General features: G+C 34.8%; 1 long non-coding RNA gene across 1 annotated transcript; it reads right to left on the reverse strand.

Annotated features, from left to right (window-relative positions):
* Positions 1-9,160: 9,160 nt before the first annotated feature.
* Positions 9,161-21,326, reverse strand: LOC139119662 (uncharacterized). The gene is made up of 4 exons (XR_011548970.1): positions 21,116-21,326; positions 10,148-10,212; positions 9,755-9,843; positions 9,161-9,264 (listed from the first exon to the last, which is right to left on the reverse strand). It is a non-coding gene; the product is annotated as an uncharacterized lncRNA (long non-coding RNA).
* Positions 21,327-26,470: the final 5,144 nt, after the last annotated feature.

Raw genomic sequence — 26,470 nt, forward strand, 5'->3', positions numbered from 1 at the left:
GGAAATAGTAAAATGCATCAAACTCAGAATTATTCTGATTAATCAGTCAAATGTTGAATAGATTCACATTACAAAGTGAGCTTTCAGCTTGGCACACTAAAGACAATAATATTCCATTTTAAGGATCAAAGACAACAATAATTTTCTATTTCAAATATAAATTTGATATCAAGAAATAACACGTTCAATGCAGTCATGGAAATAACCATGACCCACAAGAAAAGTTCATTTTGATGTTGTCAAAATGGCAAAAATTGCACCAAAAAATAGAAACATGCAAATTTCACCAAAATTCATACACATCTGACTTTGGTCATATCCAGGAACCTGCAATTTTAGCGCATGTTCTGTTCAATTCAGACACTAACTAGTTACATCATAGAGGACTTTAAGCCTCTTACGGACATTAAGTGGAAGATGGAATGCCCTAGTGAAACTGAAACCTCCCAAGATGATTTTACATCTTGGCACCTTTTCGACCCAGTCAATATTTTGCCTTCCTTGACGTTTCTTCATTGCCTTCCATTTTGTAGTCCAGCTTCCTGTCCACCAGTGCAGGAGGAAGTGGTCTTCACAATCCTTCCTATTAATGGCCTTCCTGCCAGTGCTCCAGATTTGCTGCAACAAATTGGCCAACTTCATATACAGGAGCATCATTGGATGGTCAGGCACTTCATGGTGAGTATAGCGGCGTCTGGTTCCCTCATAAACCTGAAAATAGGAATGAGCAAATGTGAATACTAAAACAATAAATAACCAAGCTGACTTTATACACATCAAATACAAACATTAAATTCTGCTTTCAGAATAGAAGCACATTGCCTCTTGATTGTGTGATGTTTTCTTGGAATGCATCATTATAATAATTGCTTTGAATAACTTAAAAGGTATTAACTGAATCCAGTCATAAGACTCTCTGAAGACATTTTACATTGTATATATGTCTGATAACTGCTACTCAGTGCTCAGTGATCTTCTTATTGTTTGTACAACCATGAACATATCTCTGCAACATGCAAGGTAAACATTCATATCTGAGTAAACAATAGAGTTGAATGGGGATTCCACACTTTGATATCCATGGGTGTGACTTTATTTCGTTGATGTTACCTGCCATGATACACTTTGCTCACAGTTGTGGTTGAAGTGGAGGTAAGGCACACCCATGCATGACTGTGCCTCACATTCTAGATGAAAACTTAAACTCTTAAAGGGACACTATCTGTAACTTTTGGCTACTTTTTAAAGTTATAGTTTTGTGTAATCAACTATAATTTTTCTTTCAATACCCCACTGAATCGTAAAATCCACACAATACCATTTCTAAACATTGCCTGTACATGTGTAATAAACTTCGTTATTGTTATTCAAGTCCGGACAGTTTTTCATACCAATTGTACAAACACTGTCTACATTGAAGAGCTAAATACTGGGTATAGCATCATGGCTCAGGGAGTTAAACAAGAAATGACTGTTAATACACAGAACAGGAATAGTGAAACAATAGCCAAAAGTTACAGATAGTGGAGCTTTAAGCATTTTATTACCTGTATGATGCAGTATTTTATTACACAGTTTAATCTGTTTACTTGTGTTTCACAGAAGCTGCACTATGCTTCTCACATTCACTAATGATGCAAGAACCAGAGATTGAGAAAGGCACCTTAAACTAAGTTGTTCTATCAAAAACAGTGTTCTCTAAAGAGCATCATACTAGAGTAATGGATTCTACTCTGTAATTTTGGTAAACAATTGAAACTCATTACCATAACAATTACATGTATTTTTATGTAAATTAGCCACTGCTCTATGATTTTATTCTGAGGAGAACCACTATATGATTTTATTCTGAGGGTAAATGATTTTATTCTGAGGAGAAACCTGTGAAACATGCACTGGGGTTTCTTACTCATGTAACTTGAGATCTGAGGATGGGCGTCTGTAACACCTCCTTCACAATGACACCATTTTCCTTCAAAAATCTTAGTGCTCTTTGTAGTGCTAGTTTTTCCATGTTGCAAGATTTCAGACCAGTTTCCCTTTATCAACCACAATGACTGTCAAAACATCCAAAGTCTCAACATCAAGAACAGTATAAGTACAAAAACTTGGCGCAGAAACCAGGAGAGTCCATACGTCCATCTCCTACAGATAAAAAAACATCATCAATGACACGTACATTTAATTTGAACTGAAGCATATACAGTTAGATCAAGTACATGTATTAGATATCACAATGATCAATTTCCAACACAAACTTCCATGTGGGAACTACCATATGCACATCATAAATGAGATAATAGTTTTATGAGATAAATAATATTGCCATGGACTCTCTGTATAAGCCTACAGTCTTCATTTGATAGTGTTTGGCCTATATATACACTGGCTAGTATCAGTTGACTCATAGTATAACAAATGTTCTGATGGAGTGGGACAGGTACATTGTTGTAGGTTGATCTACAATCTACTGACTGTTGTGTGCACTGTTCAACCCCATTGCAAAACAGACCAACTCAGAAATGTTGATGGGAGAAACAGGAATCTTTCTGATAACCGCAGATCTTGACAGAAAAATTCCTTTCAACTCTGGGTGTAGTTTAGTCCAACAGGCAACTCTCAACGTGTTCATCAAACACCATCTGGCAAGCCAACCTGATCCTACAAGAACAGTTTTATTGAAAATAGGCAGCTATGCACTTCTATATACATTTATGCACATGATATTGTTTGTACCACCATCACATAGCAAATGATGTCCAAATTTTATTCCTGTTTCATCTACAGAGAACTTCTGACTTCATTTTCTTTATTGTAACACTCATGCACCTACAACAATAACTTTTCCCTGTAAACAACGTAGAGTTTCACACTGCATGGATTTCCAAAATGATGATATTGATGGAAGAGTATAATGGCGCTGTATATCGATCATAATGAGTAGAGTCATTTGTACTGCCCATATTCATGAAATTCAGAAGGTGCTTTATCTTTTCATAATTATTCCCAGCTGACTCCCAACGATTGCGAAGCTCAATTTAAAAGCATGCTTGAATCTAAAACCTATCTGTCGAGTATTAATGTAACGAATTCGAAATTGAAATATGACTTGGCAAAGCTTAGGTGTTCAAGCCATTCATTAGCAATTGAAAAGGGACGTCATTGTAATCCACCTGTGCCTTCCAAAAATAGAGAATCTGCACATATTGTAAAAGTCAAGGTGCTTCAATGTAGAGAACAAGTGTCATTTTCTATTGTTTTGTCCATTATACGAAAATGACAGGTCTGAATTGATCCCTCAGAGATACCGGTTTTACCCTACACGTGATAAATGTTTGCCTTAAAATTATTAGCATAAATGGCTGTCGAATTCAACTCATACACTGTGATTTGGTAGATACACAGAACTCACCCGTCCAGTAACTGCTTCGCAAAATCTCTACGGGTAAGAATGCCGAGGCGCTGCCGTTAGTTCTCCAAGCGGCTATACTGGTCACCTATATGCGAATTCAGGTGGAATCAGCAAACTTTCTTTCCCGTTATTTTTGCGGAATCAGTAAGACTTGGCTTTCTCCCACAGGGCATGACCGATCACCAATGCGTATGCCTAGGCTCATACTCCCTAGCTTAGTTGATAACGGCCCCAGTGCCAAACGTTCGATGTTCAGAAGCTGAATTTAGGTGGGCGCCAGAATTCACACTTTACTTTTTAGAGGACATGTTTTTATCGATATCTCGCGATCCGCGTGCAGTCGCCACGTCAAATATTGACCCATGGCATTAAAAAAATGTGTTTTAAAAATGTTATGAAACGGAGTGTGCCACTTTAATGTTAGTAAGTGGTGACATTGTTGCATCCCACGTATGCTTCAGTCTATGGTAGCATTGCTTTTACTCATGACGTTTATTGTATTCATGACTCCTCATCAGAAATAGCCTAATCACTTCATAAAATGCAACAGAAAATTCCCATTGTGTTTGCAGTCACCAGGAATCGCTCTCTTATTAGCTCCCATTTGCTTATTAGCTCCCATACATATATGGCAATTTTAAGCTTACATGGTTGAAAAAAGTCTGTATGTGAGATGTCTGTCTGTATGCTCTGTATGTATGTATGTATGTATGTATGTATGGATGTCTGTCCGTCCAACGCAAAAACTCAAAAACCGCTGCACGTATTAAGCTGATTTTTGGTGTAGTGATGCCATATATGGTGTAAATGTGCCGTTGTTAAAATGAACTTTTTAGTCCCATAGATATGCAAATGAGGTAGAAAAAAAGGCGAAAATGGTCAAAAATCAATAACTCAGGAGCTACTCATTTGATCATTGTTATATTTGGTTTTTAGGTACCTTAGGCCCAACTCATTCAAACATATAGATTTGATGTCAATATTTGATGCTTTCTATTTTTAATGAATCTTTTTTTGCCATTTTAGTAAAAAATCTTTTTCTCTTAAACCACTGGTTGGATCGCTTTAAAATTTGGCGTGCAAGTGCCTTGTGATAACTCAAAATCGAATTCATCAAAATTATGGCAAAATTTGCATATTTGTATTTTTGGGCAATTTTTGCCATTTTTGGTTAAAAAAATCTTCTTTGAAACTGTGTGTGCCATTACTTTCTAATTGGGTGTGCAGGTTCCTAGGAGTGACCTGAAGATGACTCGGTGAACTCAAGGCGAAATTTGCAAATTTGTGGTACTTTTTGCCATGCTTTCAAATTTGATACACAGGTGAAATGTAGTAGGTCGTTCATTCAAAGTCAAGTACTGCCTGTGTGAATGAGCAGATTATGATTGTGCTGTTCCAGGCTGAGGTGTTATTTATAGGAATGATGCAATGCATATGGTAATTGATGTTTTAACTGAATTTGACCTACATTGTTTGTAACTCTTGTACTGTATAAACCCTATCAATTCACCCAGAAAAAATAATTAATATGATTTTAAATAATTGAATTAATTAGGAAATCAACAAAGCCAAAATAATTTTAGTGTAGAATTATTAGAAAGTTCAACTTTTTGACAGTTCGTAGTCAAATGCTTACCATCTTGGATGATTAAAACATGTAAAGACAACTTTCCTGAATCCCAACTTTGACATATTCTGTACCATCATGTATTGTTCTCTGTATGTTATCTAAAAGAAATTACTCATAATAGTTTGTCATGATAGGTTTGTCAAATAAATAGAGATAGAGAAAGTTCCAATTTCCATTTATGGTCGACTTAGTAAGGATAAAATAAAATTACTTTTTGAGGAAAAAAATAGAGTGGTCAATTAAAAGAGTGGTCAAAGTGATAGGGTTTTTATGGTAAAGCTGGGCTATAAGATTCCTCATGTTCTATTTATAGCAATTATGCAATCTGTGTAAACAGTGCAATGAAAGTGTTACATGATTCCTTATAATGCTTTTGATGACCTTGAACTTCTTATAGTTGCAAACATTTGTCTCTTCCATGTGCTTTCTCAGAGTACCTACAGGCTCAACTTATTCAACAGAACTTACTTGCAATGTTAATTTGAGAGTTAAAATGTGCTTGGTTAATTGGATGAAAATAGTGATAGAGATAATCAGCTGAAGATTCTTTATAACCCAACAGATATGCTGTCTTTTTTTTATGACTTAATCTTGATAAGCAAGGCATGTTTACTTTAATTAGAATGTAATTAACTCTTGTTTATATTATTATAAGCAGTAGTATCAAGTTGAACAAACTGATATTGATAGGTTGGTCGGCTGTTGGAGGTTAAAAGTTGTAAAAATAAATGTATGTATGTATGCATGTCTATCTGTCTGTCCGTCTGTCTGTCTGTCTGTATGTATGTATGTATGTATGCATGTATGTATGTATGTATGTATGTATGTTAGTTAGTATGTGCGGATGTATGTCCGTCCACATTAAAAACTCCTAAACCGCAGCATCTACCATCTTAGTATTTGGTGGACAGGTGCACCCAGGGGTGGAGATGTGAATTTGTTGAAGTGAACATGTCAAAGTCAAAAATATGCAAATGAGGGGGAAAAAAGGAAAAATCCTGCAAATTGCTAAAACTCTGTAACCACTGGCCAGATTTGGTTGAAACTTGGTATGTAGGCTCTTTATAGTGACTTTAGTTACATTTCTTCAAATTTCGGTGAAACTTGGAAAGCTGTATTTTTACGGCGATTTTCCTATTTTTGGTCAAAAAAATCTTTCTGAAAGCGCTCCTCCCATTGCATTGAAAACCTGTATGTATGATCCTGGGGTTGGCCTTTGTCAGATTTGTTCAAATTGTTGTGAAATTTTCATATTTGTATTTTTGGGATATTTTTTTCCATTTTTTGTCAAAAAATCGTTTTCTCCCAAAGTATTTGTTGGATTGCTTTTAAACACGATAGTCTCGATCCTAGGGTTGTTTTCTGTCAGATGGGTGAAAGTCATTATGAGATGGAGCATTTCATATTGCTGGGGTATAAGATTAATTTGGACCTGCAATGGAATTTTCTCAGTAATCAACCTGTAAGAATGCAATGTCATGTGTGTATTGTGTTAGTACTTAGTATCTTGTAAAATGGGAGCACAGTGTCATTGACACTATTTTTGACTTTTCAAATGGTCTTTAAAAGCCAAACAGAACAGAAAATGTGTTGGGTGGGAAAATAATCACGATTTAGTGAGAGAAAATTGTGAAATTGGTATGACTAACCATGCACAGCTTAATGGCTGTTTTCCAAATTAATTAGTTTCTTTGAAAAAAGACTTCATTGATGGAGGAAAACTGTAAGGCCAAGAAAAATAAAAGTTTGTTTCTCATCCTAGACATTTCAAAAATGATGCGGTGACTTTGGTTTTTTAGCTCACATTTGGTATACCAATGTGAGGTAATCGTATAAGCTGAATCAGTTCATTTGCATCCGATTTGCATGTATGTATGTATGTATGTATGTATGTATGTATGTATGTATGTATGTATGTATGTATGTCCGTCCACATCAAAACACCTAAACCGCAGCACCTACTGTCTTAGTATTTGGTGTACAGGTGCACCTAGGGGTGTAGATGTTAATTTGTTCAAATGAACTTCACAGTACCAAAAAGGGGATTTGACAGGGTAGGTAAAGTACCTAACAAAACATTGCGAAGTACAACATTTGACCTCATAATACTTCCTACAGCTTTGTTCACAGTTACACATTTTCACACACCTTTGACAGGTGGGGTGCAACTAGACTAAGTACCACTTTTGATTAGGATGGTAAAATACAGAAAAATATGAAAATGATTCTTACAATTTTGCTACTTTTACTTATGGACATACAGGCATGTCTTTCCATGCTATGCCATCTCAGTAAAGTTTACTGTGATTCAAGATTTAAACAGGGGTATGAAGATGGGTAAACTTAGTCCTATACCTATGGTTCAAACACAGGGAAAATCGTTGGTATATGTGTACATATTGTTGATCCAAAGGATAAGTGACTTTTATCCACTGTGCTGTGCGGTAGCAAAGGTTTGCACAGGGACTCCTACAACGGTCAAAATTTGACCTTGACAAATGATGTCAAAAGTTGTGATTTGTCACCTCTCAACAAATACAGGAATTTCACCAAAAATTCCAGGGGTGGCAAAGGTGGGCAAAAGGGCTACTACAGCAGTCAAAATGTGACCTTGACAAATGATATCAAATGTTGTTATTTGTCACCTCTCAACAAATACAGGAATTTCACCAAAAATGCCAGGGGTGGCAAAGGTTGGCAAAAGGGCTACTACAACGGTCAAAATGTGACCTTGACAAATGATGTCAAAAGTTGTGATTTGTCACCTCTCAACAAATACAGGAATTTCACCAAAAAATGCCAGGGTGGCAAAGGTTGGCAAAAGGGCTACTACAATGGTCAAAATGTGACATTGACAAATGATGGCAAAATGTGACCTCTTGTGTCACCTCTCCACAAGTAAGGCTGTGAGTACAAACTCTTGCGAGGGGCATACATACAACTTTCATAACTGACCTTCACAATGATCAGTCAAAACATACAGAAATTGCAGCAAAGAAGTATTAAAATTAACAAGTCATTTATTACAAAAAGTCGAAAAGAGACCCAAAAATTGATTTAAGAAATACAAATACACTGTAAATAGAAAAATTGCTTTTCATTTCAAAATACCAATAAGAATAATAAATTAAATTAATTATCAAATTTATGTTTCATTAATGATTGCCCAAGATGGCGCACCTTCTGGGGCAGTGCGTTGTGATGGTGCTCCTTCACTTCGTTTATGAATAAAGCCTCCTCCCATTTTTTTTAATTTCTTTTCATGTCGCCTATCTAATAAATCAAAAATATCATTAACTCTGTTTGAGCGCCAAATGAGAGGCCGCCGCCTTAAAGGTTTTGACTTCCGTTGATCGTTGATGCACAAATCATCATCAGATGATGACTCCATGGATATGCACGAATCTGTGTCCTCACTTGAAATATATGCAGATGTCATGACCATTTTCATAAGACTTCTCTCAGCTTGTCCTATCGATTAACTCTTTTCCATGGCTTTCTTGCGCCCCAACAATTTCTGGGGGAAAAAAAAAACTATAGTAAGAGAAAAATCGACTGAAAACCAGCCATGGTACTCTATTTCCTAATCGCTGCAATAAACAATGATCACATTATTTTCTCTGAATAAATGTTGCTATTACCTTCTTGCATCAACACCTAGATACAGCAAGTCATACATTTTTAGCTAACATTAATTACTGTTTCATGACAGAGGTAGAGTTTGAGGCAACATTTACAACTACACTAACATTTTTGGCTGCCTGTTTTCAATGAAGGTTAGTTTGCTAGACATTTATTAACACCATGTTATCTACACTTCTATGACCTCTACATGGCCATACAGTCTGTATCAAGAATACAACAATTCAATTTAAAACACAAAACAGTACTAAACTCTCACATAAATAAGCTTTAAAGTTAACCAATTATTTTCATACTAAAAGTTTGATTTTTCTCACTTCATATGATAGAAGTCAATCGTGCATTATCCGAGTGTATTGGATGGAGTTCGTCTGGGTCAGAAAGTGAGCAATTTCAGTGAACTGAACAAGATCAATACTATTTCAAAATAAACTAAAACCAATGGCCAAACAACATTACTTATACGTTACCTGCTGCTTTCTTTGTCTTCTGGCTTGCTTCTTACGAAATGCATCCATCTTCCCATTTGCCAACTGTTTCTTTTCTTTTCTTTTTGTCAAAAAGTAGGTTTTCATGGCAACTGTCAAAATAAAATAAAAGTATTATTTCATCAAACAGTTAATCTTATACTGTACAGTACCTAGACCTTCTACTCAGTATTTCTGTTGGCAAGCCCAATACTTACACAGTGAACACAACCTTTTCATGTGTGAGATGTATTTTCTGTCAGCAATTCAAAATTTACCAGCTTACCTTGGGCACTCAAAGGACACAATTCACTTGCTTTGACATTTCATTAAACAAGTGGAAAAAACACATTTTCTAATTTGTGAAATCACCAAAATCTCTTTTCAAGTAAGTGTGTGTTGCAGAATCAATGTTGTTGTTACCAGCTTAAAAAGAGCATGAACATTTTGGTAGAACTGTATCCCTTCCTGACAACTAATAGGATATCAGGCAACTGAAACTAAAATGACCAAAACTGAGAGACTAATCCATTTCCAGAAGTGTAGTAAATTTTCAGTTTTACTGGACTAATACTAGGTATAAAGAAGAAAATACACATGCACCTTGGATAACTGCTTCATCTGCACTCACTTGGTTATTCAATGCCTTCTTTATCTCATTACTTATTTCGATGTTGATTGCATGACCAAAGCTAGAAGAAGCATGTGATTTAAGTTAAGTGTTGAAAACTGTACACTGAAATATTTTATTTTTATTTTTTGATCAGAGATTATTGTAAACTTAGATATCATATAAAACTGCACACTGAGTTTTTCTTTAGTTTTGAGCATTTGTGAAGGGAACCTATCAGTCAGCCCTAGTTGCATCACACTTACATTGTACAAGGACACTTCTTGAAAGCAAAAAAAAAATATTCCTAGGGGTTAAGTGCAAATGGCCTCCAATAATTATGTAAAAAGAGTTGGAAATAGGTTTGCTACAAATTTAATACTTACGGTTTACTTGTATCCCATGTCTGGCCATTCTCCACAAGTCCATTGTAGACTGTGTGAACTGTATTCTGCAAAACAGAAATGTTACACCTCATGTTCATAAATGTTTCAAAGGAGTTTTCAAATACATGAGTACTGTTAACCAGGATTTGTATCGGTTTGACCACAACAAAGTGTTTGCTGTTGCCAGACACTATCCTGTACATCATGTCAAATATAGTTGTTTTACTTTGACAGAGACAAAAAATTCGAAAAACAAACTATGCTTTTGAAAATGGCATATCTGGAAATACACAACAATTTAAGGCCTCCGATTTTGAATTAAGTCTGAAGATGTATACAGCATCATCACTTGCAATCAAATCACTGATTTTGAAAGCGAGACATACATCAGTTAATGCAGGAAACCATCATGTTAAACTTCACAAAAACCAGGTAGTTATTGTCTTAAGAGTTAGCTAAATGTCTTAATTGAGTTAGCTGAATGTTCATAACTGCAGTTTCTGTGCCAGATTTTGCCAGATATTTACAGGCAAGTCCACTTGGAGCAACAGCTTGCATGTGCAACACCAGAGTCCGAATATCTACTAATTTTCACACTGATTTTCTACTCTTTGTATCCACGACTTCTGTGAGACAGAAATATATTGTACAAAAAGCTGATTGTAAAGAAAATTCTCGACTTGAACTTAGAACTTAAAAGTCAAATTTGCATAATACAACCAGGACAATAGTCTGGAGTATCAAGAAAGGTGTTAATGGTGTTTAAAAAAGCCCCCACTCAATTATCAGATTTATCTCATATTTATATTATTTCCTTGACAAAGTATTCAATGGAAAACAAAAGAATGACAAACTGTCAATGGGCTGTTGACACATTCGCTAATGCGCGAACCAGGGATTGAGAAGGGCGCCTTTTGTTGTATCTTCCTGAAGAACACGTGCGAAAAGTTAGTCAGAAAATGGGAAACATGGTAATTCAGGGGATGTGTCTTTTAGCTATCGTCAAATGAAACACAAAAAGGTAGCTCTGCATTGCAGGGCTGTGTTACCGGGGTTATACGGCCGAGGCCGTATAACGCCGGTAACACACAGCCCTGCCATTCAGAGCTGACAAAAAACACTTGTCAGTGTCAAAAATATGCAAATGAGGGGAAGAAAGGAAAAACCATGCAAATTGCTAAAACTCTGTAACCGTTGGTCAGATAGGGTTGAAACTTGGTGTGCAGGTTTCTTTAGGTAATCTAAATTAGGTCTTTAAACTTTGGGATGAAATTTGCATGTTTCTATTTTTGGGGTAATTTTTTCAGTTTTTAGTCAAAAAATGTTTTTCTCTGAAACCACTCATCTGATTGCTTTGAAAGTTGGTATACATGTTTCTCAGGATGACCTCAGTCAAGTTTATACAAATTGAATTGAAATTTTCATATTTGTTAATTTTGGAGCTATTTTCTGAATTTTTTGGTCAAAAATGTTTTTATTCAAAAACTACTAATCTGATAGCTTTGATATTTGGTATACAGGCTCCGAAGGTTGATCAAAATCAGTTTTATGAATATCATGAAGATATCTCGAATTTTGTATTTTTGCTGAATTTTTTGGTTAATTTTCTCATTTTAAGTAAAATTGCTTCTTCTCTGAAACCGCTAGCCCAATTGCTCTCAAATTTGGATTGGGTGTTTGCAAGGGTGTTACCCTTCTTATTGTTGAAATTATGACAAAATTGGAAATATTACTGTTTTGGAGCAATTTTTGTCATTTTTGATCAAAAAATATTAAAAAATATTTACTTTTAAAGCCCCTGGACAGACAGCTTTTATATTTGGTGTACAGATGTCTAGGGATGACAATAGTTAGATATGTGGAAATTGTCCTGAAATATACAAATTTGTATTTTTAAGACAATTTTGTCATTTTTGGTCAAGAAAACTTGTTCTCAAAATTACTTGTCTGATAGCTTTGTAGTTTGCTACAAAAGTCCTGAGGGATGTTATTAGATAGATTTTCTGCTCAAAGTGGTGGGAAACCCCCAAATTTTTATATTTTAGGTAATTTTCTCAGTTTGTGACCTTAAATGACCTACACCAACCCAGGATATGTTGTGAGACAGTTTCAAAGGCTGTGAACATAATTTTGTCATATTTAGTATCAATTTGTAGGAAAATTTGATCCAGACAAAGCAGAGGTAAATTTTTTTAATTGCGAACCAATTTTTGCAACTTTTGCATGTAAGACACACAAGAACTGATGAGAAATTTGGATGCAGGATAATTCCAGATGTCGTAATCACCCCCACAGTGGAAGGCATTTCACTATCTGTAACTAATTTAAGTGCCGTTTACATTCGAATGACAGCTCTCATTGCAGTAATTAAAACATTCCCAAGGTTGTAAATATATTTCCTGCCAGCTGGTCTTATGTAAACATGGTCTACCAAGGGGTGGAACATTTGATATTCAGGAGGGGGTAGGGGCTAGGAGATTGATGAGGTAGCATTACTTTTTACCCGATCCCTTGTACATGTTTTTCCCATTTAATTTTTCCCCACTCTCCCACCTCTTCTTTTTATCAAGCCTTCTCTGGCTTATTTTTTTGTTGACATTTGCTTATGTATGTAGTATCTGCTTGTCCCATTGCTATAGAAGTTGATATGCATGTTCCTCAAGACGACCTCCAGTGCCTAAGTTGCAGACCTTTTATGCTTTTGTCATTCTTGATTTTCTGGTTTAAATATTTCTTGATTTTACTAATTCAAACCGAATGTAAGCACACTGTCCTTGACGGTATTTTTTTTTACTCTCACATTTTTTTTATTCTTCAATCAACTAGAACGCAGAAAAAACATGAAACAACACTTGTGGTTACTGAGTTATGGACAAATATGTATATTTGAGGTCAAAGGTCACCGAGGTCATGTGACATTTTGTCAAAAAAATTGAATTGCTAAGTTATCCCTATATACCAAAAATCAGACCTCTAACTCTATTGGCTCGCTCAAAATTAGATATGTGCATAATTAATGCAGTACAATATATGTCATAATAAAGTGTCCCTTCATACCATATATGAAGGGTGTAGCACTAGTGGTTACTGAGTTATGGACAAATATGTACATTTTAGGTCAAAGGTCACCGAGGTCACATGACATTTTGTCAAAATATCTGTCAGTGAGATATCTGCGTGAACGGAGGGATAACACTTAATTTACCGGTATAAGCCCCCTGGACTTCATCTGTGGGGACTAAAAACTGTGTCACTGCATCCTTTTTGCAATATGAATACAATGAGAAACTAAATTTTTATTTTACTTGGCCTTATACATGGGATTCAATGGAGAGCTGACTTATACATGGGAGTCTACAGAGGTGTAAGCTAAAAAGTCCTCTAACACGGCCAAATTTGATTGCATTGTGAAACAAATTGACGTGCATCTGTATGGGAAAGGGTGCTATCCTTGTGCAAAGTTTGAAAGAAATTGATGAGGGCATGTCTGAGATATCGGCGTGAACAGATGGGCGCACGCATGCACAGACGCATGCACGCACGGACGCACGCACGGACATGACCAAACCTATAAGCTCCCCCGGACAGTGTCAGTGGGAACTGACAAAAATCTGTTCAAGATGGCTACCTGGTACCTGACCCTATTTTTCCCACACCCTCTACCGGGGAAAATGGTTCAGGGAACCAGACTACAAAGCTGGTCAGTAAAGCTTTCCCGAAGTTTGGTTCATCAAAGCTTCAACAGATAGGCAAACCTTGGTTGAAGGTTAAATCAAAAATCATCAAATTATCTTGGTACGCACATTGGTTTTCGAAGCTTGGGCATGGAGCTTTGTCTGAGCTTTGAACATTACAGCTTTGCCAAAGGTGTTGCACAATTGCATGTGTAGTATAAATCTAATATTATGTTGACCATAGGTGATGTTATCAGCTATATTCTCTGACACATTTAAGGGCAACAATCTTCTGATAACTGGATTTGTTTTCAGAGACATCAAAGCAGTGATAGTTTTAGTCTAAATCAGACTTCCGAAAGGTCAGACACATGTATATAATATTGAGAAAATACAGAGCGGTTGCAAGAAAGTGTGTATTACAGCTAAGAATGTGTAATTACAAACGGCTTTCAGAAGGCCTGGTGCTGTTATGTTTCTACCACCTTGCTCATATCTGACAAGCATGTGATCAGTGCATCTAAATTCTTCACAGTGACATCAACTGAGCCATGGAAGGACAGCCATTGAGTGAAAAATACCCAGGGACATCCACTTAGCCATGGAAGGACAGCCATTGAGTGAAAAATACCCAGGGATCTATAGAAAAAAGCAAGCAGCAGGCCAAAACAACCGGTCTGTGTCAGCTAAAATTTACCGGCTGTGGAAATTCAGTTTTAGTTAAAAATCTGGACATTTCGCATGCACATACACTACTTGTAACCACCTGTACTTTTATTTTTGCCACCTGTAATCAAAATCTACAACCTAATAATAATAAGCTAATAATGTAATCTACAACCCTGATAACTGCTTAAATTTCTTCTCTGCAAAATTAAAGATGCTCTGTATTTCTTTCAATTTATGTGTATGGTTGTCTGAGTAGTGGTAGTACACACATGATTATGCAGTACCTTTGCCAAACTTGGCCGTACTCTAAGCTTGTGCAATGTCCTCGTCTGTAGGTTTGGCCAAGCTAATTATCTGTAATGTTACTCCAAGCTTATTTTCAAATCATGTGCCAAGGTTATTGAGCAAAGCTTAGGTAAAGGTTACGGTCAAATCTTTAAGTACGTAAACTTACCTATCACTAAGCTTCACTGAAGCTTTGTTTCAAAGCTTTGATAAACCTTGCGATATTTATACGCACAAAACACCTGACGTTTTTCTCAACTCTCGATGAATTTCCATTGGCTTAGGGATAATAAGTGTTGTTGCAGACCAAATAACGTGTCTGTTTGTCATTAGTGTTTGCTTGCCAAGATTTTTTGTACAATTTCACATTTTCTGGTCATTTTTAAAGTTATAAATGTATATTAACTTAGATGTTTTAAAAAATTCCCTTTAATCTGTTGTCAATTTATGAACGTTGGGTCGTATGTTTCAGGCACAGTCCCTCAAGGACCATGTTTCAGGTTTTGGCAGGGTCAATGGGGTCACTATGTAAATATGTGACCAAATACGCCCTCTTGCTGTTCATATAGGCGAGTGGCAGACTCACCTATTTTTCACACTTAATGTACCCACCTTACATACGGCCACGTCATACGTCATTTGAAAGCTTATTATCTCTACTTCAAGAAAATTGACAATGTGGAGCTGCCAATTAGGGCCATAACCCCATAATTTGCATAATTCACATGGGTATCCAATTTGCATAAATGCAATACAAAATTAGAAATTTCATTTTTAACTACCCGGTACTATATACATACTTTTGAATTATCATATGATATATCTAAAGAAAGGTATTTGCATGAAGAATACAACATGGATATCAAAAGAGATATTTAAATTGATTTCAGTGAAATATTTCCACATTTATTGTGAAAAAATTATTTTTCCCTTTCGAATAACAACATTTTAAAAATTTTAACACATGCAGCCACATCATACAGCCATATCATACATCATTTAAAAGCTTATTATCTCTACTTTATGTAAATGGACAATGTTGAACTGCCACATAGGTCCATAGCCCCTAATCTGCATAATTTTGCACGGGTACGCGATTTGCATAAGTGCGATATAAATCAGAAATTTACTGTTAACTACTGTAAACATACTTTTAAACTATCGAGTGATATACCGGTATCAAATGAAAGGTATTTGCATGTAGGATTTCACTGAAATATTTTCATATTTATATTGAAAAAATATTTTTTCCCCTTTTGAATAACAATATTTTAAAAATTTTAATACATACAGCCACATCATAAAGCCACATCATACGTCATTTGAAAGCTTATTATCTGTTCTTCAAGAAAATTGACAATGTTGAGCTGTCAATTACGGCCGTAGCTCCACATTTGCATAATTCAATGGGTACGCAAATTACAGAATGTAATATAAAACTAGAAAGCATTTGCAAGCAAAAGCGAAGTTCCAGAGACGAGAGCAGTGGAAGTCTTAAGAAAGTGTGTGACGAAGATTGGTGCAGAGTGAAAGAGTGCTTCAGATTTTATATATGCAAGCACGTAACTATAGTGAGGGCTGATACAACAACAGAATACAACTAAAAGCAAGGCAGTCCAGGGAATTACAGTACACAGATTACAAATGCCTACATGTACGGTAAAAACGCAACAGATACATACGGGGGCGAACATGAATAGCGTGGCAGCAAATCTTGAGTACTCCCTGGAAAATCAGCCAAATTACGTAAACGAACCAGAGATTTTGTTCACAAAAGGAGTTAGGGAATGAGCTATAATCAGAATTCAGGCAGGTATAGGTCATTTTATTGATTTACACTCACTTTGGTTTATTATGCCGTTCAAAGTCACGACACGAGTTGCATCATAGTAATAGACCCAATTTCGCTCCCAGTTGGCCCCCTGCTATCCGTGGTGGGGTTGACCTTTTGATGACCCGCAGAGCGACGCACACTACCCCTCCAACAGATAGCTGCGTTTCCATAGCTAACAAAATGCATATATCTTTCTTACAATATCCTCATTATCACACCCAACACAACATATAACACTACCGAGATAGGTGTGCACAGAACCATCCATCCGCCATTCTTTCTGTAGACCAAATTTGTGGAGCTTATAACTGTATAATTTCCAGATGTCGATAGAAGAATAAGAAAAAAAATATGATTTTTGTTGCTTAATCCATCAAGGTCAGGTTGTTAATCACCCTCTCTTATATCTGTGGATGTAAATTTGATAATTTTGTGTGGAAAAAAATGCTTGGAATTTGTTTTGAAAGGTTTTTGTTTCGTTCCATTTTCATGTTGTATATTTATAGAATTGTTTGTCTGTGTAAGTCAAGTTATCGCCTCTATTCAAATCCTTGGTTTGATGCTTTTAAATTTGGTTAGAAATGCTTTAAAAAAGATGTATATATCTGATGCTACGAGCTCCTTGGTATTTATATAAAGTTTATGTTTGGAAGTTTCCCCATTTGTATATGATACTCCAACACTTGTTTAAATGAGTGGCAGTTTGGGTACATGCAGATACAGCAGTGGAAGCTTTCATTATGCAATTGTAGACAGTACAGAGACCAAATATTGTAGATCAGTATTTTGATGGGGCAAGAGCAAAAGGGTTACAGCCTTACTTTCTGGTAACTTACTAGAGCTCCTCTTATATATAGGGTTTTAGGCCTAAAAGGATTTATATGGAGTAAGCAATGGTTTGTCTGTTTGATGCCGGTTTGCGTAATCTTTGTCATTCATTTTGATATTCAGGCTCATTTAAGTCATCAATAATGTCAACTACATTTTATTTTGCTCTCAGCGCTCCAGTTTTGGTCATTGTAATGATCTGTAACTGAGAGTATGAACTCTAATTCACTCCTAGGAAAAGCATCAACAACCGGATTGCATAGAGATTACTCTGTTCCCTTTGATCAAAATGTTTCTAGTCATTGTAGGTACATGAACTTGTATTTTTAGCTCACGTGTGTAAACACGTGGGCTATGTCTGTCTGTCTGTCCGTGTGTGTGTGTGTGTGTGTCTGTCTGTCTGTTAAATTTACACGATAACTCAAAAACGCCTTAACGGATTCATATCAGATTTGGTACACAGGTACCATATGCTACTTGCAAGAACTGATCAGATTTTGGTTTGTGTGGCTTGCATATTAATGAAGTTATGCAATATCGTTTTTTTCCGTACAATGGTTTCCCTATGGAGACGGTAATGACAGTGTAGACATATATCAAGAAATACTGCACAAAATTTCATGAAATTTTTCACAGATGACAATCTCAGAACATTATGATGATACTGTGAGTGTCATGTCAATTATCTTCTCATTTGCATATTTAATGAACTTTTGTTATTAGTGAGATATCTCTAAAATTCCTGCACCAACTTGATGATACTTGCAACAAATATTGATCTGATATATATCTAATTATACTTAGAAGCATTGAGCAGTGTCAAGTTAATAAATAGCTCATTTGCATATTTTATGAAGTTTTGTAATTAGTCGTATAACTTTGATATAACTGCACCAAATGTGGTGAAATCTGCTGCATATACTGATCCGACTGATATCTAACTGTAGTGTAAAGAATTTAGTAGTGTGAAATTAATTAAGGGTTCATTTGCATATTTAATGAACTTTGTAATTAGGTATATTACTCCAAAATTACAGCGTTAAATTTGATGAAACTTGCAACAGATGTTGATCTGATAAATATCCGATTGTACTGGGAAGCATTGAGCAGTGTCAAGTTAATAATTAGTTCATTTGCATATTTCATAAAGTTTTATAATTAGTCATATAACTCCAAAATAACTGCATCAAATTTGATAAAAGCTGCTGCATATACTGATCCGACAGATATCTAACTGTGTTGTAAAGCATTTAGTAATGTAAAGTTAATTAAGGGTTCATTTGCATATTTAATAAACTTTGTAATTAGGTATATAACTCTGAAATTACGGCACCAAATTTTGTGAAACGTGCTACAGATATTGATTTGATAAATATTTAATTGTGCTATGAATCATTGAACAGTGTCAAGTTAATTTAGGGTTTATTTGCATATTTAATGAACTTTGTAATTAGTGACATTACTCTAAAATTACAGCATTAAATTAAATAAAACGTGCTACAAATGTTGATCTGATGGATATCTAATTGTCCCATGAAGCATTGAGCAGTGTCAAGTTAATTAACAGCTCATTTGCATATTAAATAAAGTTTTGTAATTAGTGATTAAACTCTGAGAGTACTGTGCGATGTTGAAAAAAACCTGCTACATATAGTGATAACATATATCTTATTGTTCTGTGAAGTGTACTACTATTAATGAACCTGTTGTAAAACACGTGAGCATATTCAGTTCATATCTGTTTTTTTTTATTATCATTGCAGAACGATGCGTTTCTGAATTCTACATTGGAAAGACAAGTATCTACATATCATGAAAAGCACATATAAACAAAGGTAAGTTATTTGAAAAATGAATTTACTTAGAATATTTTCAGAGGGAGAAGTAGGAGTGGAAATAAAGCACCAGTGTAATGAATTTAGTATATTATTTGTTTTCCTCAAAGGTCGGAAAAAAGGCTTCATGCTCATTTATTTGGCCATGAAACAGAGGCACCAAACAATTTATTTTCTGTTACAAATTACAAGGTAATCAGCAAAATAATATGAACAAATTATAGTGGTATACAAGGGTGTACATGCAAAAAAAATCATGTTTATTCATTCCATGATAAATACATACCAGAATAAACCAATTGAATCATGCCGTCATTGAAATTATTGGGAAACTTTTGACACTTTCAAAAAACAAGTTCAAATCTAAAAAATCAAAGCCGTAGGTATTTTAAGTTTCATTTTTTGTCATCTGAAAGTAAATTTTGAATAGAGTAAATAAATCCAACATGTGGAAGAATTTGAAGTGAAATATCTTAGTTATGATAACTGTTTATCATTTTATTTGTCATATTTGATGGAATATTCTAATGCTTAGCTAACAGATACTATTTATATCATCACTCTCTATTTAAACATAAATCTTATGTTAAAATATGAAACCTTCAGATAACACATGGAATTTCTCTCTAATCCCAAAGACAATTATAATAGCTAGTGTACATGCATGGATGCCAGGTTGGATGGATCGCTTGATGTGTCAACATGTGATGTATCTACGAAGGTTTACTCAAATCTGACTTACTCTTTGTTGGTATCGTTTGCTGTCTGTGCCATTCTTGCTATGTAGCAACATATTGGCGATTTTGGGTAAATCTAAAACAGTTTATAAAGAATGTATTGTGGTTGCTGTTGCACTTAAAATCACTTGTTATTTTTCTGACCTCACTTCTTTCAATTTTATATTGTTTATTTACCAGTTTAAGGTTGCATTTACCTCCCTCACAATCATGGATAACACACTATAATTATCAGATCTGCTTGATATTCTTGGATCTCGACCACATCTACTGATGGTAGCATGTGCAGTTTAACATTGATGAGACACTTTATCAATCCAGTCCGTATCTTTGTGAATGATAGTATATATAAATGTATTATTCTACACCTTTCCCTTTTCTCTTTTAATACAATAAAAAATCATGAAGACATTATTCCAATTAATGTTTGACTGATGTATATTATGGCATGCAAAGGTGCCACAAAACAACAACGTTAACAGGTAAGTTCTTAATATTCCAATTATAATACTTATCAACTTCTCAAAATACCATATTATATCTGCAACTAAAACCAGTGAATTGTTTTAAACTGGCCTTAATGTGTATAAATGGAGAATGAAGAACAGTATTAACCGTATTAAGCGCGTAATTTTTGCCCACCAAAATTTTAGTGCAACATTTTACCAATTGATATAAATTTTCTGTAATTTGTTTGATAATTTTGGACCAAATGGACATGAAATTTCTGTGGCTGCAGTTATTTTTCAAAATTTTGGCGAAAATCTGAAAAAAACTGACCAATTGCAAGATATATTTTATAAAGGCCACAAAAATTGACTTTGGCACTCAAAGGGTTAACAGAATAAACTTATATTCTGTCATAACATCTGTAAAAACAACATAATTGTTTTCTATTTCTACCAGATATGGCTATAGATAATATTCATTCCAAGACAAAATTCTAAAAGAAATTAAAATCATCCTGTGATCTTGATAGGATATAGCCTAATTTGTCTCATGTTCACAGTAAATTTGGATTAGCCCTTGGTGGAATATGGATCAAATGAAGTAATTAAAATATGTTGTTTGTCATTCTTTTCTCATGTACATTATATGCCACTCACTTTATTCACATTGTCTTGAATAGAGCACTGATGACTCCTCAACTACTGTTTCCAAGGACCTGGCTGTCATTGACCTGTTGGGGATGAACACCATTTGTGTTGTGTCACTTGTGATCACTCTGTCACCAAACAGTCGATGAAGGTAGGTAGTGATGGCAGTACTTGTTATTGTTATTAAAGTCTGAGATTTTTTTAGTTCTGCTGTCAGAGACGCGGAGCTTATCCGATAGGCTGATTGTCCGTCGTCGTCCGTCCGTCCGTCCGTCAACAATGGTCTTCTTCTCTGAAACCGCAAGTCAGATTTCTTTGAAATTTGGTATGGAGGTTCATAGGAGTGACCTCACTCAAGTTTATTCAAATTGTGGTGAAATTTGCATAATTGTATTTTTGGGGCAATTTTTCCTGTTTTTGGTCAAGAAATCTTCTTCTCTGAAACTTCAAGTCAGATTAATTTGAAACTTGGTATAGAGGTTCCTAGAGGTAACCTCAGTCAAGTTTGTTCAAATTGTGGTGAAATTTGCATAATTGTATTTTTGGGGCAATTTTTGCCATTTTTGGTCAAAAAATGTGTATTTCCAAAACTACTCATCTGATAGCTTTGAAATTTGGTATACAGGTTACTACAGATGAACTAATTGATATTTATCGAAATTATGATGAAATCTGGAATTTTGTAATTTTGGGGCAATTTTTTCCATTTTTGGTCAAAAAATGTGTATTTCCAAAACTACTCATCTGATAGCTTTGCAATACAGGTTCCTACAGATCACCTTAATGATATTATTAAAATTATGATGAAATCTGCAATTTTGTAATTTTGGGTCAATTTTTGCCATTTTTGGTCAAAAAGTGTGTTTCCCAAAAAGTACTGGTCTGATAGCTTTGAAATTTGGTATACAGGTTTCTACAGATGAGCTAAGTAATATATTGAATTTCTGATGAAATCTGTAATTTTGTATTTTTGGGGCAATTTTTTGCCATTTTTTGTCGAAAAATGTGTATTTTCAAAACTACTCATCTGATAGCTTTGAAATTTGATATACTGCAGGTTTCTTTGGATGAACTAAATGATATTTATTGAAATAATGATGAAATCTGCAATTTTTGAATTTTTGGGGGCAATTGTTGCCATTTTTGGTCAGAAAATTTCATTCTCAAAAAACTACTCATCAGATAGCTTTGGTTGATATGCTCTTAGGGATGATCCAATATGATATATTCAAAGTATGATGAAATTGTGTATTTTTGCAGATTATTTTAGCCACTTTATTCTTGTCATTGCATTGAGCTATCAAAGATTTCCACCTTCTTCATCAACATGTGTCAAAAATAGTTATTCTTTACATAAACACAGCGTAGCTATATCGGCCGCTAGGTGGCTTGTTTAACTATGTGACGGTTGTTATCCCGGACTGGGTTGGTGAGTACCCCGGCTGCCTTGAATGCTTGTGTCTCCTGTCCATATACCGTATATAGTTAGCTACTATAGACTATAGTCTATAGAAGCTATTGGGATGGGTATCCGTCCGGCGTCCGTCGTCAGTCTGTATGTATGTATGTATGTATGTATGTATGTCCGTTTGTGAGGCGTCCGTCCACTCAAATATCTTGAGATCCGCAGTACTTACTGATTTGATATTTGTTGTGTAGATGAAAAATATGATTTTGAGAAACTGTTTTTTTTAATTTTTTGATATTGTTGAAAATAGGCAAATTAATGCCAAAAAAGGTGTTTTTGGTAAAAAATCTTCTTCTTCATAACCGCTGGTCAGACAGCTTTGTTATTTGGTATACAGGTCCCTAGGGATAACCCAACTTAGATTTGTTCAAATTGTGATGAAATATGCAAATGTGTATTTTTAAGGAATTTTTTTGTCATTTTTGGTCAAAATTTGACTTACATTGTATGTAATTCTTGTACTGTATAAACCCTATCAATTCACCCAGAAAAAAATAATAGTATGATTTTAAATAATTGAATTAATTACGAAATCATCAAAGCCAAAATAATTTTAGTGTGGAATTATCAGAAAGTTCAATTTTTTTTGACAGTTCATAGTGAAATGCTTACCATCTTGGAGGATTAAAACATGTAAAGGCAACTTTCCTGAATCCCAACTTTGATATATTCTGAACCACCATTTATGTTATCTAAAAGAAATTGCTCATAATAGTTTGTCATGATAGGGTGGTCAAATAAATAGAGATAGAGAAAGTTCTAATTTCCATTTATGGTTGACTTGGTAAGGATAAAATAAGATTACTTTTTTAGGAACAAAATAGAGTGGTCAATTAAAAGAGTGGTCAAAGTGATAGGGTTTTTATGGTAAAGCTGGGCTGTAAGATTCCTCATGCTATTTATAGCAATTATGCAATCTGTGTAAACAGTCCAATGAAAGTGTAACATGATTCCTTATAATGCTTTTGATGACCTTGAACTTCTTAAGTTACAAACATTTGTCTCTTCAGTGTGCTTTCTCTGAGTAGTACAGTCTCAACTTATTCAACAGAACTTACTTACAATGTTAATTTGAAAGTTAAAATGTGCTTGGTTAATAGGATGAAAATACTGATATTAAAAGATAACCAGCTCAAGATTCTTTATAACCTGACAGATATGCTGTTTTTTTATGACGTAAATCTTGATTTAAGCAAGTCTTGTTTACTTTAATTAGAATGTAATTAACTCTCGTTTATTTGCTATTATAGACTAATATAGTCCGATGAAATATGCAAATCTGTATTTTTACGGAATTTTTTTCCATTTTTGGTCAGGCCATCCTGAAATGAGCTATCAAAGATATCCACCTTCTTCATCAATACATGTGTCACAAAAGGTTATTCTCTACATAACACAGCAGAGCTCTGTCAACTGTTGAGTCGCTTGTTTTTTCAAAACCGCTGGTCAGACAGCTTTAATATTTGGTTTACATGTCCCTAGGATGACCTTAGTGAGATAATTTCATACAGTCAGGAAATACTTAATTTTGTATCCATGTCTATAGTAGCTTCAGGGACTTTGGCCCTATGTTTCTGTATTGAAGCAGACTGACCAAGAGTCCTCATTGCAATTCCACCTTGACATCTGCAATAATTTATGAGGTACTTGTAGTTGATTTTGCTTTTTATAATATAAGGTGGTGCTAAACTTTACATTCCAGGGTGGTTAAATTTCATATTTTCAAATTTATTTTTTTGACTCATTATGATACGTATTGCCTCAGAAAACCTTTGTTAAAAAAAAAAAACCAAAAGGTCAAAGCCTTAGATTTGATTGTATACTTCAGATATTAAGCTAAATGAAAATGTATGATTTCTGATGAGCTCACGTATCTTTGATGAGGTATCATTTTAAACAATGTGTACAGGTAACATGCGGTGCCTTCTTAAAGGGTCATTGATCTGAATTTTTTTCTTTCACAATTTCTTGGTTTGATGTCCAGACCATGAATTCATATGATAGAAAATGCAATGCAATCTTTATGTATGCATGCATGATCTTTTTCTACCTTTTTTTCTAAAATTGAAGTTGTAAATTAAAAAAATTAGCAATATTGAATGATTGAGTGAATGGGTCAAAGAATGAATGAAAATATTTTGCATAATTTTGTTGACAAACTGATATGCTTACATTGTTTATCTTTGTCTCTCCATTTGCCTCATCTATCAGGAAACACAATACTTTTTACTTGCCATATGGACGACTGTATCTGCACTAAGATTGTGGCTATTTTTGAAGGACTGCACCATCCTTATTCTGCCATTTTCTTCTTCAAACTTCTCAGCTTGAAAGCTTTGCTGTGGCCATGTTTCCTTATATCCTCGGGAATATGAAGCAGGTAGTGTGTTGTTTGTTTTCTGTTTTATAAAAATGCAGATGTGAAAAAAAATTGTAGTTTGAGAGGGTATAAGATTGTAGTTCCATATCCCTTTGTCACAAGTTTGTGGCTAAACTCTACTAACATTGAGATTATTACAGGTCAAGGCCCATAGAAGTTATTACACATCATACGTACACTCACTCTGGCCTGTCAAATTGTACCCAACCTGAACCAGTGTCACTAAAACTGAGATTGATATTTTAGTTGAGTGTCTTCATTATATGTATTTATGCATGTTTGAACATGTCTATGGAGTGCGCAACCAGGGTATAATGGTGGTATTTGCTGCTAATTGTTACCAATATACCCTGGTCATGGGTCACTGAATTTCATCTGTGCTAGACAAGGTGACACATTACGCTTTTCCCAGTGTGTGGAGTTGAAAAATATATTGGTTTCAATTAATCCTAGTATGTCTAAGTCAGTCAATATACATTAGGAGTACAAGAGTTGTTCACAGTGTCGTTTAATTTTTTTTTGTTTACAAATCTAAATTTTCGTGACTCTTGCATTTTTTAACCACATAGCCGACATACAACAGCTAATATCGTTATGAGTCAATAAAAATTTGAAGGTACATAAGCTGTAACTTGTGGCAAGTTTTAGCTACTATAGACTAAAGTCTATAGAAGCTATTGGGATAGGTATCTGTCCGGCCTCAGTCTGTATGTATGTATGTATGTATGTATGTATGTATGTATGTCCGTTTGTGAGGCGTCCGTTCACTGAAATATCTTGAGAACCTTTAGAACTTACTGATTTGATATTTGTTGTAGAGATGAAAAATATGATTTTGAGAAACTGTTTTTTTTTAATTTTTTCATATTGTTGAAAATATGCAAAATTATGGCCAAAAAAGGCGACTTGTACCTGTGTTGAAGTTTGATATACATGTTGTAACTGTCCTTGTACAACATAAATAGAACATAGTTCAACACAAGCTGACAGAGTTTGCAGTTTTCAAACTAAAAATCAATTCACAAGTGTGAAACATATTTCAAACTATCAAAATTCATCATTAATTGTATTCATCATTTAATTGTATTCATGATAGTGATTACATTCACCCAGATTTTACAATGTCTCCCAATGAAACTATTATATTGTGTGATTGACTTTGGAGTCAATTTCCTATCAAAAGATCACCAATCAAATTCATTCATCGACAATTGTACAATTTGTCTATCATTTTCATCAATGATCCCCATTATTTCTATTAACAGTTTTTATTGGGGTGAATAGGACTGTGTGCAGTCGATCTTGAGGTGTGTCACTAGTTGAGAGTGTCAATTAGCCAAAAGAAGAAAAGTATGAAATATACATACCTTCTTTTGAAGGATTTGATAATTACAGTCTCTCCACTCAATAACAAAACAGAATCCCCTGCAAACATTCCTTCCCCCCCCAAAAAAAACACAAACAAAAAAAGAAAGCTGAGCTAAATCAGCTTGACCAAGGCTAAAAACAAACAACT

The sequence above is a fragment of the Ptychodera flava genome, chromosome 20 (assembly GCF_041260155.1).
Source record: "Ptychodera flava strain L36383 chromosome 20, AS_Pfla_20210202, whole genome shotgun sequence".
In the NCBI taxonomy this organism is placed as follows: Eukaryota; Metazoa; Hemichordata; class Enteropneusta; family Ptychoderidae; genus Ptychodera; species Ptychodera flava.